Source organism: Dasypus novemcinctus, chromosome 17 (assembly GCF_030445035.2).
Source record: "Dasypus novemcinctus isolate mDasNov1 chromosome 17, mDasNov1.1.hap2, whole genome shotgun sequence".
In the NCBI taxonomy this organism is placed as follows: Eukaryota; Metazoa; Chordata; class Mammalia; order Cingulata; family Dasypodidae; genus Dasypus; species Dasypus novemcinctus.
The window spans coordinates 58,184,766-58,201,111 of NC_080689.1; the positions used below are offsets into that span (position 1 = coordinate 58,184,766).

The 16,346-nt window shown below is 41.5% G+C and overlaps 1 non-coding gene across 1 annotated transcript; it reads left to right on the forward strand.

The window, feature by feature from the left end:
- The first annotated feature begins 12,362 nt into the window (after positions 1 to 12,362).
- On the forward strand, positions 12,363 to 12,484 carry LOC111759590 (small nucleolar RNA SNORA61). The gene has a single exon (XR_002793524.1). It is a non-coding gene; the product is annotated as a small nucleolar RNA SNORA61 (small nucleolar RNA).
- Positions 12,485 to 16,346: the final 3,862 nt, after the last annotated feature.

A 16,346-nucleotide genomic window follows, 5' to 3' on the forward strand; every position in this document is an offset into this window, starting at 1 on the left:
ACAAAGAACTTCTCTGTAGGCCTTACTTTCTCTCCTATTCCCTTAATGTTTTATTTAATACAATATTTACGAGCACAGATATTTTGTTCACACAGATCTGAGATCCACCCCTTACTGACCATGGGTTTTTTAGTTGATTAGTAATTATCTCTCAGACTCTGTTTGTTCATCTGTAAAATGGAGATCATAATATTACCTACCTCATGGCATTGTTGGGAGACTAAGTCATACAATACCTATAAAATATTCTAAGACCACTACTGGTAAATAGTAAGAATTCACTATCAGCATATTGTACAAATTTTCTTTTTTGTTTTCTATTACACTGAAACATTTGAAATTGTTATTTTTGTATGCCAAAATGGTAGAATATTGGTAACTTCATGTGATTCAACTTCTTGTATGCTTTGTTTTCTAGAGGGGCTTACAGGGGTTGTATCAGAGTTAAAGAAGCTGAAAGGCAGCTGTTGTCCAGAGACCAGAGGTCCAGGCCTACAACTGTACATTTGTTTAAGTGAGGATTGGTGTCTTATACTTTGCATAACTGAACACTTAATTAGGGTCTGACTGTATAGGAGATGATTAATAATTATTAGAAAAATGAATTCATACTTACAAAACACTTCAGCTTTAGTAAATAGCCAATTTTTTTAACTTAAATCACCCCATTTTTCTTTGTCATAAAATTCCATTTCTAATATCTAAGATTAAGTTGACACAACCATTTCAAGAACATGTAAAGCAAATATTTGTGACTTGGGTTGACTTTGTTTATATATTAAATTTATAATATATTAAGCCTTTAACTTCAAACCAGCTATTGATGAAAAACAATACTGTGCAAACCACAGCTAGGAAATCAGGCAAGAAAGTGAAATAAAAGGTATCCAGACTGTAAAAAAAAAAAAAAAAAAAAAAAGTACGAAGAAGGTTACATGATGTCATATTCAGAAAAACCTACAGAATTCCACTGAAAAATTACTTGAGCTAAAAATCAACAAGTTGGCAAGATACAAGGGCAATATATTTAAAAATCAATGTTTTTCTCTACAGTAGAAATGAGCAAACTGAAAAGGAAGTAAGGAAGTTAATGAAATAATTCCATTTACAATAGCATCAAAAGAATAAAATACTTGGGAATAAATTTTAACTAAACAATTACACAATTTATATTTTGAAAACTACAAAGCTTTATTGAAAGAAAATAAAGAAGATCTGAACAAGTGGAAACATCTCATATTCATGGATTGAAGGAATTAATATTGTTAAGATGGTGATACTCCCTAAATTTATCTACAGATTCAACAACATCCCTATCAAAATCCCAGCTGACTTCTTTGCAAAAACTGATCTTAAAACTCATATTGCAGGGGACTCAGAATAGTCAAAAAATCTGCAAAACAAAAACAGTTAGAGGACTCATACTTCCTGATTTAAAATTTTACTACAAAACCACAGTAATCAAGATAGTATACAAGAATGCACGTGGACACGGAAGAACACATAGCGAGTGGACACATAGCGAATGGACACAGAGAGCAGACAACGGGGTGGGGGTGGAAGGGGAGAGAATTAAATTTAAAAAATAAAAATACGGGAAGTTTTGGATCACAGAGTGGTTCAACAATGGCGGGGGAGGAATACTGATATGGGATGTTATTGACAGGATATATATGGTTGACAGGGAGTTATACAGGGCATATGCCCAGGGTATATGGTAATGTCTATATATACTCGTAGTGGAAACAAAAACAACAGCTGGGGGGGTACTGGGCTCCTGGCTGGGGGGGTCACTGTTGTGGGCCCTGGGAGAGCAGCGGCAATCCTCCAGGTGCAACGGCAAGAACCAGGAAAGAAGGAGGGCCCAACAGTGGGCTCGTGATACTAATGGTTACACTTTTGAGCCTATACACCTGCAATAAGAACAAGGCCTAGAGTAGCATTGTGCCTGGGGGTTTCCTCCTGACAGCCTTCATGTTACTCAAATGTGGCCACTCTCACAGCCAAACTCAGCGTGTAGATGCGATGCATTCCCCCCAGCGTGGGACACGACACCCGGGGATGAGCCTCCCTGGCACCGAGGGATCACTACCACATACCAGCTGAAGAAGCAACTAGAAAATGACCTTGAATTAAAGATTCAATGCAGAACAGCAGAATATACCTGTCTACATATAATAACATGACTTCGGGAAGCTGTTTGACCTAATGTAAGGGGGAAATGGAAAGGAGAAATGAGATTATAAGGCTGTGAGTCTCTAAAAAAGAGTCTGGAGGTTGTCAGAAGGAATACCCCTATGTACAACTGAACAGAGTCTAAGAGACAGATAAGGTAGATACAACCCCAGGTATTGGTTCTTTTGAGGGATAAAGAGACCCACGGGTTCTATGGTCATGGCAGAAGGGGTCCACTGCCATGACAGATAGCCCTTCTTTGGAGCTGGTGTTTCTGCGTGATGGAATTGGACTCAGAGGGGATCTCTTTTCACAAGACTTGCATGCTACTTTATTGGAATTGTAGTTGGTGCTGGGTTTAAGATATATGTAGGGGATTTGAATCTCTGGACTGATAATATGACACCCAGGCCCAGAGCCTCAACAGACTTCAGCTCCTACACTTTGATTTATTGGACTTACTCCACTCAGCTAACATGGAGTTGAAGAAGGTCAACCACCACAACATGGAGCCTAGAGTGTCTACAACTGGAAGCGGGAGGAGTGCATCCAGTACCCATGTGGAATCTAAGTCCTCACTTGACATAGATGTGCAATGGACACAACCAATCCAATGTCCACAGAGAAAATGTGGAATGGGTGTGGGAAAGGTAGCCATGGTGGCTGCTGGGTGTGGGGAACGGGAGGAAGAAATGAGATGTGGAGGCGTTTTCGGGACGTGGAGTTGTCCTGGATAGTGCTTCACGGACAGTTACGGGACATTATAGATCCCCCCAGGGCCCACTGGATGGAACGTGAGAGAGTCTGGGCTATGATGTGGACCATTGACTATGGGGTGCAGTGATGCTCAGCGATGAACTTACCAGGTGCAATGGATGTGTCATGATGATGGGAGAGAGTGTTGCTGTGGGGGGAGTGGGGGGCGGGGGTGGTGGGGTTGAATGGGACCTCATATTTTTCATAATGTAATTAAAAATAAATAAAGAAATAATTTAAAAAAATAAAATAAAATAAAAAAATAAAAAATAAAAATAAATCTAAAGACAGTGTGGAATTGGCTTAAGAATAAATATATAGATCGTTGGGATAGAACTGAAAGTCCAGAAATGAAGCCTCACATTTATTGTCCTTTGATTTTCCACAAGGGTGCCAAGACCATTCAGCAGGAAAAGAATAGTGTTTTCAATGAATCCTGAGACAACTTGATATTCACATGCAAACGAATAAAGTTAACTCTTATTTTGCATCATATACAAAAGTTAAGTCAATGGGTCAAAGGTCTAAATGTAAGAGCTAAAACTATAAAGTTCTTAGAAGAAAATATAGGCATGAATCTTTTTACCTTGGATTAGGTGATGGTTTCTTAGCTATGACACCAAAAGAAACAAGGAAAAAATAGATAATCTGAACATCCACAAGTTTTTCAAAAAATTGTCTTCAAAGGGCAAAGTCAAGAAAGTGAAAAGATAACCCACATAATGGAGAAAAATTTTGCAAATTATAATATTTGGCAAGGGACTTATATATAGAATACATAAAGAACTATTATAACTCAATCATAAGAAGAAAAAGAACCTAATTTTAAAAATGGGCAAAGGATATGAAGAGACAGTTTGCTAGAAGATATTATTTTCATGGCAAATAGGCATATGAAAAGAAGCTTAACGTAATTAGCCATCAGGGAAGTGCAAATGAAAATCTCAGTGAGATACCACTTCACACTCACAAGGATGGCTATAATCAAAAAGAAATATAATAACAACTGTTGATGAGGATGTGGAGAAATTGGAACCTCTGAAATTGCTGGTGGGAATGTAAAATATTGCAGCCATTTTGGAAAATAGTATGGCAGTTCCTCAGTTAAACATAAAGTTACTATGTGACCCAGCAATTTTCTCCTATTAAGTATATAAGCAAGAGAAATGAAAATACGTCCACAAAAAAAAACTTGTAATGAATGTTCATTCCAGCATTATTCATAATAGCCAAAAAGCAAAAACAACTTGTGATGATTAATTTCATCTGTCAACTTGTCTAGGTTATTGTATCCAGTGGTTTGGTCAAGCAAGCACTGGCCCTATTGTTACCATGAGGATATTCCATGGATTTAAATCATTAGTTGATTGAATCTATAGCTGATTACATCCATCAACAGAGGAGATGGCCTTTAGCAATGAGAGACATCTCCTCATCCAATCAGCTGGAGGCTTTAAATAAAGAACTGAAGAATTCAGCAGCTGGAAAGAAGAATTTCTACTTCTACTTCAGCCAGCCAGCTTCTCCTGGGGAATTCAACATCACCATTGAGTTCCCAACTTGTGGCCTGCACTACAGAATTTAGACTGGCCAGTCCCCATGGTCAAACCAATGGCTATCACCAATATCTTAATATTTACAGACCATCTACCTAGCATTCTGTCTCCCATCAGTTCTGTTTCTCTGGAGAACCCTGACTAATATACAACCCAAATGTCCATAAACTGATGAATGGTTACATAAAATGTGTATATAAATACTGGAATATTTTTCAGCCATAAGAAAGAATGAAGTACTAATACATGCTACAACGTGGATGAGCCTCAAAAACATTGTACTGTGTGAGAGAAGCTAGACAGAAAGGACCGCAGAGTGTATGATTCCATTTGCATGAAATGCCAAGAATAGGCAAATCTGTAGAGATAGAAAGCAGATAAGTGCAATTGTCTGAGGGTGGGAGCTTCATATGAAATAAAATTCTCACTTTTTCATTATGAATTGCACGTGAGATTTAGAAGAACACTATCTGTTAATGTGATTAAGGTCAAGGTGTGAATGACGATAGAGTTAACCTTCTTCAGAAGTGGTGTGATTTAAAAAAAGAAGAAACCACCAGGAATACTCCCTTTGGCATATCTATAGCCCTTTGCCTATTACTTTGATTTTGGAGTTGCGTAACTGTACAGTCATCGTACAGGTGGAGAAGCTGGGTCTCAGGAGTGACACTTCTTTCCCTGGACAGAACCAGTAAGTGGCAAAGCCGGGGCGAAAGCCCAGATCTTCTGTCACTTCCTCCAGAGCTCTTCGCACTAACACCCTGGAGTCCTGAGCGCGTGGACCGCCTGGGGTATTTCTGAGCAGCAGGAGCCTTCCCTCCTCCTCCAGATCTGCGCCCTGGCTCGTTGTCCCTCCCCACCGCTAAGCTAAGAGAGCCTTTGCTGTCTCAGACACGGAGGCAAGAGGATGGTCTAGTTTCTCTTCTCTGACGCGAGGGTGCTTTTCACAAAGTCCAGGGACAAGCGCAGGAGGTGCTGCTGATTTGGGCTGATTGAAAAGTCCATTTGAAGGGAGGCTGGGTTTGAAAAATGAAAGGGAAACAGATATAAAATGTTAGAAAAGAAAAATAGATTTTACATTGCTTAAAAAAAAGAGAGAGAGAACCAGGGAAGCAAGCACTGGGCCCCTCGCGTTCTTGCCCCGGCCCCTGGCCCCGCCTGCTGCGCGCAGGGCTCGCGCCCTCTCCGCCAGGGCGAATCCGCCTCCCACACGTCGCGGGCTCTGCTTCTCCTTCCAGCCTTTCAGCACCAAATACTGGACACACATTCCTTCAGCGCCCGCGGCAGCTGCTGCCTCGTGCGACAGGCGGCCACACATTTCAGACACACACCCCAGTCGGCCCAGGGCGGCGGAACGGGTTATCACAGACCACAGTCCCGCGGCAGCCGCTTCCTCTCCTTATCGGGCGGCGGGAGCTTTTTATGAGGGGTGGGACGGGTGCGGCGCTCGCGGGGTAGCCGGCTTCTCCGCCGGCCGGTCTGGGGACGCGCTCTCGGCGTGGCTGGCGGTGGGTGCTTCCCGGCAGCGAGACCTGGAAATCACACAGTCCTCGGATCGGGCATCGATCCACCCCACAAAGGCCCATCGAAGGCCTCCTTCTGCCAGGCCCGGCGGGCACAGTGCAGATGAGCGAGGCCGGGTCCCTGCCCTGGATGGGGGCGGCCGAGGAGGAGATAATTGTCCAGAGTGCTGGGGGATCGTGGCTGTGGGACTAGGGGAGGGCCCAAGGGCCATCAGCCTCACTCAGGAGAAGACTGACACCCAGGACGTTCAGAACTCGTCGGGTGGCCCTCCTGGAACAGGGCAGACAGCCAAGGTCACACCCAGAGCACCCTCCACGCCCCCCACCTCCCGCACTCCCCACTGCCTCCAGGAGAGCCTGAGGGAGGAGGGACAAATCACAAGGGGAAACTTGTGCAGGGTCTTATTCACAACCATTCTGCCACTTCTGCTCACAGAGGCGGTCTTTGAGCAAAGGTTATCTCCTTAGGAAAGCCTTTTGGTGCAACACTTTCAGGTTACTGTTCCCAGATTTATTCCCTTCACCTCTAAACCGGTTGAAAGCTTGCTATTAAGAACGTTCAAATAATAAAGTGCAATGGTGAAAGAGCTCCCCCCTCTTGTATCTTGCAGAAAATAAGTATACTTGTCGGAGTTACTTTCCTTCCCTTCTTCAACAATAAGTAACAATTTTATTTTAAAGCCATTGCGTGGGGCAGAGCCAGGGACAGTGGGGTGAGAGCAGGAACAGGGCAGCCTGGGGCAGGCGTCAGAGGCTGAGCGGGTGAGAAGGGTGTCCCCATGCAGATGTGACCTGATAGGCAAATGTATTAAGGATAATGGGAGCTGGATTTCTCCCTGTCAGAGAAGGGAGTTACAAATACGGAAAGTGAGGAGCTGAAATGAACCCAGGGGTGTTAGGTTTAAATTGGAGGTACTAGCGTGAGCTATGGTTTTTGATAGGCATAGATATGAATTATATGTAAACTGATGAATAGATCTTTAGATACAAAAATGTGATATGTTTGCATCTATATCTGTTTCTCTATTTCTAAATACGTATGAATATATGTATGCAGATACATACATTCTCCAGCTCGGTCCACTGAGAAGGCCTGAGCAGAGATACCCCAATGGCAATAAAACCCAGATCTTGGCTTCTGAATAGCATTGTCCAGGAAAAGGAAACAGGGTTCCTTGAATAAATGGCTGTTGCAGGGCTGGAGCAGGGTAATTGCAAGAGGCACCTGAGACATCTTGTTGTACCAGAAAATAGATGCCCAAGAAATGATGGTGCATGTCAGAGAGAAGCACTCCCTCTGGCCAAATTGGAGACAATTCTGGCATCAGAATAAATAATAATAATAATGGATTACAACCCATTGAAGAAAGTTGACTGAGTTCACACTGATATAAGTGAATTGAATATTTGATGAGAAAGAGAATACTTATATTGTTTCCAAGTATCTCCCAACAAAATACTCATTAAGTGTGAAGGGAAAAAGAGTAACTATGGCGAAAAATCCTAACAGAAACCACCTTAATCAAGGAAACAAAGTGAACATCATCGGTAAGAACATAGGATATTCCTACAGTGATTTATAACCTGGACAGTATGGGGTACATTAAATGTTCTTAAACAAATTGTACCTCTTGTTTTGCCCCGTTACAAAAATAATAGAACGAACAAATAGTAGAACCACTAAATGTAATTGGTTTTTTTGTGTGTTTTGTAACACAGTCATTTCTTTCCAGTGTTTACCATAAGGTACTAATTCGGTGACAGCTAGCATTCCAATATTCTTAATTATGATCTTAATAAATAATGAAATAAAACATCACTTTAAGGCCTACGTCAATATCTGAGCCCACTGAGACTTTTAAATAATCTGCCTCTTCAGTAACTTAATATGAATAAACTGGTGGACAAATGTCCTCTATTTACCAGTAGTACCTCTCTTTACCCCAGGGCATTTTATTGAATCTCTTATCCCTAGTCACAGGATTTCACAATCTTGATTGGAAGTATTCTAATTCACACACTCTTATAGTGCACATTTTTATGTTAAAAGGATAGGAAAGAGAGAATGATTCATGGGATTAATCTTTAGCATCTTTGGTTATTCTTAATTTTGGTGTTTAGTCTTTCATAAGGAAGTCAGCTTTTTTCTCCCATTTGGACCAGTTTGCTTCTGAAAATTAAGTTATATCCAGACAGGAAACTGAATACTGTTTCATCTTAAGTTCACTTTGACAAATGGATTTCTTTTTATATGCACATATAACCCAAATGTCAAATATATATTGGCTTAGATGAGAAAAAAATAGTTTAAAAAGCAGGGGAAAAAGAATTCTATTATGTGCAAGTCCCTAAATAATATGTTAGGTATTCTTTTATTAGTATTTTATTTATAGGAGAATCTAAGTAGTTTCTGTGTACTTTGAGATAACTGTAATCTCAAATTCATTTGCATATATATCAAAATAAACCAGAGTGTATAAAAACACAACTTAAAAATGTAATACAATCTCTGGTTCTATTAAGCAAATCGGCTGTGGTTGCAGTCTTTTACCTGTCCCTATTAGATCTGACCTTCTCCTTTTAAAGCAGTTTATGTAGCACTGCTTCCTGGTGCATGGGGCTAAATCTCCCCCACCCACCCAGTATTTGCACAGGGGTATCCAGGTTCTGTGAGTTTAAGAGGAAACGGATTCATAAAGACAAGGGGGAGCTTTGGCTTTAAGGTGTGTGTGTGTAAGATGGTGAAGGAATCCCTCCCCTCCTCTAGCCCTCACAGTGGAGGCCTGGGCGCTGTTCAGGGGAGGGTGTAAACGTCTGGTCTGTGCTTGTCCACAGCTTCTCTCCCTCCCCTCTGCAGGCCTCCCTGAGTCACAGCCCTTTCTTCCCGAAGAGTTCCTCCAGTGTGCCTTATAAGGCTCCTAAATTCTCTTGCTCAGGCCCCAGGAAGTAGAAACAGCAGTTGCCGAGGGGCGTGACCAAGGTCACCTTTGCTCAGGGGCTCAGGGGAGTCCTCTTGGGAAACAGGCCCACCCTGCGGGTGCTTGCTCCTCAGCAGGTGCCCGGTGAGGGGCAGTGGAGGGGCTGCCCGGTGTTGCTGCCCGATGCTGGTCCTCTGCGAGCTTGCCCACTATGTCCCTTCCTTGGGGTCAACAGCGGAAAATGCCATGGCCCTTGGGGGCTTTGGGGGCTTCTCAGCTGACCCAATGGGAACCAAGAGAGGTCCCGCAGCAGGAACGGGAGGGTGTGCAGTGGGGCAGGCAGAGCCCAGTAGGTATTCAGGGGCAGCAAGGTCCAGTAAGGCGTAGTAGAGGGAGAGGCCCTGGCCTGTGAGCAGAGAAAGATGGCAGCGTGTCTGGGGACAAAGGAGAGTGGAAATCTAGGGAGGCAGATGTCCAGGGTAAGGGAGGCCTGCAAGGCTGCCAGGTCTAGGATGGCCGATCTGGAGAAGACCCATGAGGATGGGCCCTGGAGCTGAGCTCAGAGCCGAGTCAGCTGCTCAGGTACAGGACAAGATAGGGTTCCATTATTTGGTCCTGGGTAGTAAGTAAGGGCCCAATTACGAGGAACATGACCAGAGTTCAGTAACAAGAACAAGGAAACCCGGTCAAGGAAGCATTGCTCTTGAGCTACTGAGCCACTGGCTCAAGGTTGCCCGGATTAGCACAACCTAGATCATAAGTGATTCCAAACCCTGCTGTCCAAGAAAAATAATCTGGATTTGGTAAGGAGAGAATATATTCAAAAGGATTGTTACACAGGTGGGAAAGGGGCTATTGCAATAGGAGAGGACCATGGCAATAGGGAGTCTGCCCTGAAAGGCCTGCAAGCATCTCAAAGGTTAGGCCAAAGGTGTTTTCTTTTATAGAGGAAAGTAAAGAAGCAAATGTGGGGAAGGGAATGGTGTGATCAGATAGTAGAGCTGAGAATATTTTGTGCCAAAGCAGCCTATTTTGTAGGAAGTGCCCTTAAACGTCAGGGGTCTGGAGAAGGGAGAAAAACTTAACCAAAGTTTAGCTAATGGGGCATTTTGTTCCGGTTGACCAGTGGGGTCAAGCAACTCAGCTAATCATTCATGAGGCACAGAATGGGAATTTGGAGGGCCCATGTCCAGCCTTGCCATACATAAACAAGGGAATATCAGTGAGTCATACAGAGAAGGATAGTTCTTTGCAGTGAGCTGTTTCCCCAAATACAGAATACAAACGGTGAGTGGACTTCTTAAGTTTCACTCTTTTTAGAAACACAGAGCTTGGCTAAAGCTAAACATTGTCATGGTTGAGTGGGCTTGAGTGTGGTTGTGGTCCTGTTGCCCCAAAGAGGTATGAACTGATCTGCAAAACTATAGGTCCATGCCTGCTTAGCTTTGAATATCCCCTAACCAGCTTCCAACAGCACCTTCCTTCCCTGAGCCCTATAGGTAATCAATTATAGATAATTACCTGAACTGTACCTAAGCTCCCCCAGGCCCTTGGCATCTTGTGAATCAATTAACCCAAATGTTTCCTGAAGGTCCACCTAATTTTGAAGTCCCTTTAGCTTCCCATTTAGTCATAGTCACCCATCCTCGAAACAATAATCTTGTGTGCCCCCACTCTCTCCCTGTCTAGCCAATGAAAACAATTACCCTGGCCATGGAGAAGAGGATGGGTGAGAGGGGCAACCAGGAGTCAGGGATGGTATCCAGAAGTGAAAGGAGGATTCTGGGAAGAGAGAAAAGATAGATGTGAGATACACTGAAAGGGGAAAACGTACAGGCTTGTGAACTATCTCCACTAGAGAATGGAGATGAGAGATGCATAGAAGGTGATGCCAAGATTTTTATTGTAAGGAAGATGGTCCTGTACACATTCACCTGTGGTTGCTTTGTATTTTCATTTCTACTTCGATTTTATTCCTTTGGGATAGTGTATAGAAGGGAAATCTGTATTTTGCAGATTTAGAATTTAGCAGAAAGACAATTGGACTTGACATGCCAAGAACCGGGCTCTCCATCTGCTCTGTACTGGCTGCATATCGTAGACAAGCCATTTCTCTTCTCTGGGCTTCATTTTCTTTTTTTAACTTATAAGATAGGGAAAGAGCACCTTTTTCAACTATTCCAAGGGAAACAATGTGTATGAATTGCTTGAAATGATAAAAAATAAGTGTAAAGGTGTTATCTGTAGATCATTGCAATCTCATTTTGCCCAGGAGACTCATTCTCCTGTCCATACCAGGTTTCTCAAGAAGCATCAAAATGGGCCTCAGTTTTGCCTTTGCTCCTACACCCATCTTGTGGCTGCTTTGGGAATGGCCTGCTGCAGTTAGGGAATGGTGGGCAGAAAGAAAGAGGACAAAATGACTTAAATTTGCAGGTAGAAGATTATTTGTTAATTCTTCCCAACTTGGTTAAAATTTCAATGAAAAGTTCATCAAAAGCTCTTGATAAAATGATGCTAAAATTCATATGGAAGAATAAACGGTCAAGACTAGCCAAGGCAAACATGAAAACTAAGAATAAAGGGGAGATAAAAACATATCCTATAATTATAAAAACTGTGTCATAAGAATAGAAAAACAGATCAATGTAACTCAATGGAAAATCTAGACTTAGAACTGTATATAAAGTAATTTAGCACATGATAAATGTGGTATTTCAAATTTGCCTGGAAAGAATTCAATAAATGGGATTGGAACAACCAACTGTCCATTAAAATCTAAGTCACATGGTCACAAAATTAAATCCTAAATGACTTGTAGACCTAAATTTAAAATACAAAACTGTTTAAGTATTAGTAGAAAATAGTTTGGGGTAGGAAAAGTTTTTAAACTATATATTTTTAAAACTGAGCTTTACCAAAAACGATTGATACAATTGATTACATCAAAAGGAGAAAATTTTGTACAATAAAAATCATAAAATTGAAAGATAAATGAGAGCCTGAGATAAAGATTTTGCAGCAAGGAAATAGTATATAAAGAAGCTCCTATAAATTAACTTTTTAAAATGACACAATAGAAAATGGAATAAAGTATAAAATAAGCAATTCATATAAGAAAAACAAATGGTGAATAAACCTATAAAAAGACATATTCACTAAAAATCAGGGAAATACAATTTCACCAAGCTCCTTGGCAAAACTGGAAAAAATTTTCTTTAACTATATGTGTGGGAAAGGGCAGTCTCATTCACTGCTTGTGAGATGTAGATGGATCAGCTAGTTTGGAGGACATATGAACAGCAAATAATCAGCAATTATACTTTCTAATCTCTACTATAGAGAAATTCCAACTAATGTTTGTAGGGAGGAATAATCAAGGATATTTGCTGCTGTGCTCTTTGTGTTTCTGAGAGCATACATTTAGAAAAAGAACCCTCTGGTTCCCTTTCCCATCCGATCCAAACACTGCTCTGGGTGATCCTAAAAGGAGGAAAAGGAACTCTGAAGCTGACCCCACAGTGCTTTGCAGCATGTCGGTTAGCTTCAAACAGGTTCAAACAAGGTTGAATTCTCTTTAACTGCCCCCCTCCCCTCTATAATGGGCATAATCTTAGGCTTTTTGGAGGGATGGGTAAAAGAGTAGATGTGAAGTTCTGGGCAGCTGGAAAAGAGCTATTCAAATGCCCTCTTAATTCTTTATTAGAGGTGTCCTCCTTTTTTAGGTCTGTGATACCGAGAAAGCCATCCTCATCTGTTTATGGACCTAGATTTGGGAGAAGAGGCAGGCTAAAAGGCACCTGGCTGGTTATTAGGTGGAAATTGTGAACTCAGCAAGGAGAGTCCTTTGCTTTTTGTTGAGTGCTTATATCCCTTGTGACTGACATTTTGGTGACCAATAAAATATTTACTCTATGGGAAAAAAATTTTAGAAAAAGAAGTAAATATTCTTCAATAAGGGAATTACTCAATAAGCTATGTCCTATCTATGCTATGCAATCACTGTGCACAAATGCAAAAGGATCAAGATCTCAATGTATGGTATGGTATAACCTCTAGACAGATGGAGTGAAAAACATGTTGAAGTAAAATAAGTGCAGTATGGTGCCTTCTATGTGAAACACAGAAACACTACAGCTTTTCTATTGATGTGTATGTGTGCATGTGTGTATGTGCTTGCAAAAGGCGTTGTTAGAGACCAACCGAAGAGAAAATGGAAGAGACTGCCACCTAAGTGCCCGTCAAAAGAGACATTTCCTTTCACCTTTTTTTTTTAAAGAATGCATTATTTGTGTAAGTGGAAACTTATTTAAAGAGGAAAATTATGAACATGGCAGATGGTATTTTGCAAAGATGGCCACAACAATGTCTCCCATCCCATCTGCTCTTGGCAATGTGACCTTGCCGCACCTCATCAACTGTCAAATGGCAGAACCAACATCCAAAGCCTGAAAGTCTAAGGGCTCCCAAGATCAAGCCCATCACGCTATCCGATACTGCTCTGAAGACAATCATCTCAATTAGTCCTTACCATGATCCTATAAGGTAATACTGCTGGTATTCCCTTAATGCTTAAGAGAAAGCTGAGTCTCATGTAAAAATAACACATAGCAAGCACTTATTAAAATAAAGGAAAACAATCTTAGGGAAAATATTCGATTTCATCAATAATCAAGGAAATGAAATTAAAACAACTATAGTCCATGATTTATTTTCAGAGTTAATAGCATAATTACACAAATGTGCTTTCATCAGTTCCAGACCAATGCACGGTGTTAATAATGGAGCGGTATAGGGAACCCTGTATTTTATGCACAATTGTTCTGTAAACCAACAACTTCTCTAGGAAAGAAAAAAAACGAGAAAAATTTAAACAAAGATGAGATATAATGGCCTATCTGCTAAATGATAAAACTGAAAAAGGAGAATTATTACTATAAAATTTGTATTTGCATACCTTATCAGTAGAAGGGCAAATTAATGCAATACTTTGGAAAGCAATTTGGCAGTGTGTATCACAAATCATAATGTGTGTCAAATGTTTTGACTTAAATCTATTAATACTTCTGGGAATTTACCATATGGAAATAATAGAAATATGGTGATAAAATCTAAATGGTATAATAACAATATAATAAGTAAAAGAATAAAAATATAAAAAAGTTTTCACACAAAAATGTTCATTGCAATGTCATCAGTGCGATTAGAAAATAACCGTTTTGCTATTAGAGTGTGAATGATTAATTGAAATATATAATAAGAAAAATACAGGATACACATTAATTTAAAGAACTGTTAATATATGATTCACATGTGAAAATACTAGGAGGGATTGCACAGGAATAATATCGCTTTGTGAGAGTGGGAGGATAAGCTTTATTTTCAAGATAATTGGTAATGTCATATTACTTACAATGTTCTTTTTCAAAGGACAGAGCTGTTTTTGATGATGCTCTTCTTGCTTTCCAATCTCGTTTCCTAGATCACAGCTCCTGTTGGAGAGTCTAGGCCAGGAAACCCCCATCTACAGTCTGGCAAAAAAAATAGATTTTCCCCTGCCCCTTGGGGTATGAGGATGGAAAGCAAGGGAGCACCGGTGACTTTCCGGAACCCACCCCACTCCTGTACCCACCCTGGGAGCAGCAGGCCTGGAATGTCCCATCCCGCCCGGGGTGTCTGACATTCTTCAACATCAAGCTCTGTCTACCTCGGCTGAGGTGCTTGACAGTTGGTAATCTGCAGGGGGGTTTAAAGGCAACATCTGCAATTGAATTATTCTGTTATCTAGATTGAGGATTAACACCTCTATTGTACTGATGTAGAAAATGGCTCCGAAATCCCCCTTGACAGGCTCTCTTTTTATCAAGAAACCACTCCGATCTCACCCACTTAACAATTCACAGTAAGTGCCTGTATTAACTGAAATTAGGTAGCTCCGGAGTCTGGCCACCCTGCCCAATCCCAAGAGACCAGGTAACAATAACTCCCACGCCCTAGTCCACCAGGGCCTGGGATGAGTCTGTAATAATCATTTACTCCTTCATTCACAATTATTTATGGAGCACATGCTCGGTGTTGTGCATTTTGTTATGGCCTGGGGATAAAGCAGTAAGCAAAACAGACAGAAATCCCTACCTTCATGGAACTTACATCCCGGTGGAAGAAGGCACTCAGCAGAGGAGCATGACAGGCCCTTGTGATGGAACAGGGGCGCTCTGGCAGCTCTGTTTAGGGAATGCAAAGTCCGAAGTAGGGCCACCTGTTTGGAGGCGTTTGCAATAGCCCAGGTGAGAGATGGGGTGGACTAAAGAAGGGTAGCTGTAGCTGACTTGACGAGAAGTTATTGACTCCTGTATATGTTTTGAAGGAAGAACCAGAAAAAGTCCTGATAGATTGGATAGGGGGTGGGGAAGAGAAGGCTGGTGCTTCCATTCAGTGAGATGGGCAAGATGGCGGGGCAGCAGGTTTGGGGGGTGGGACAACTGGAGTTGAGTTTTGCATGTTAATTTTTAGATAATTAGCTACAGAGTGGTCAGTTAGACCTCTGAGTCTGGAGGTCAAGAAAGAGAACTGGGCTGGAAATAGAAACTCGGGAGTTGTCAGAGTGTAGATTCTATTTGAAGACATGACAATGGATAAAATCACTAAATATAGACAGACGGGAGGAAATGTCCCAGCATCTAGAACACTTCCACATTTTGAGATTGGGAAGAAAAAAGGGGGAAGGGATGGCCAGAATGGTGGGAATAAAAGCCAGGCAAGTGCAGTGTCCTGGAGGCTCACGGACAGACGAGAGAGGGCCCAACTGTGCGAAGGCTGCCGGCTCGTCAGGTAAGGTGAGGGCTGAGAGTCAACCGCTGCATTTGCTGCTGTGGAGATCATCAGGTTTATTAAGAGCCTTCGGTGGAGGGGTTGGGGGTTAAGCCCAATCGGAGTGGGTTCAAGGGAGCCTGGGAAGAGATAGGAAGGGCCCTCTCAAGGAGTTTTGCCATAAATGGAAGGAGAAAGAAGGATTACTTTGTGTGGAAAGTGCTCTCAGGAGAGATCTTTTTGGTTTATTTCTGTTATTGTTTTGTTTTGTTTTTAATGTGGGAGAAGCAGCAGCAATGCTTTTTTTTAATTTCAAAATTACTGAAATTTACAAATACTCTACGCCCACCAAGCAATAATTACCCCTTCCCCTCTTCCCCCGTCTCACAGAAATCTCTGCTTATGTCTCTATGAATTTGCTATTTCTAGATGTTTCATATAACTGGAGTTATACAAAATTTGTACTTTCGTGCCTTGTATATTTCACTAAGCATGCTTTCAAGGTTCAGACATCTTGTGGCACTTATTAGAACTTCATTCCTTTTTACAAATGGAATAACATTCCATTCCAGGTACCACATTTTGTTTATCCGTTCATGTGTTAATGG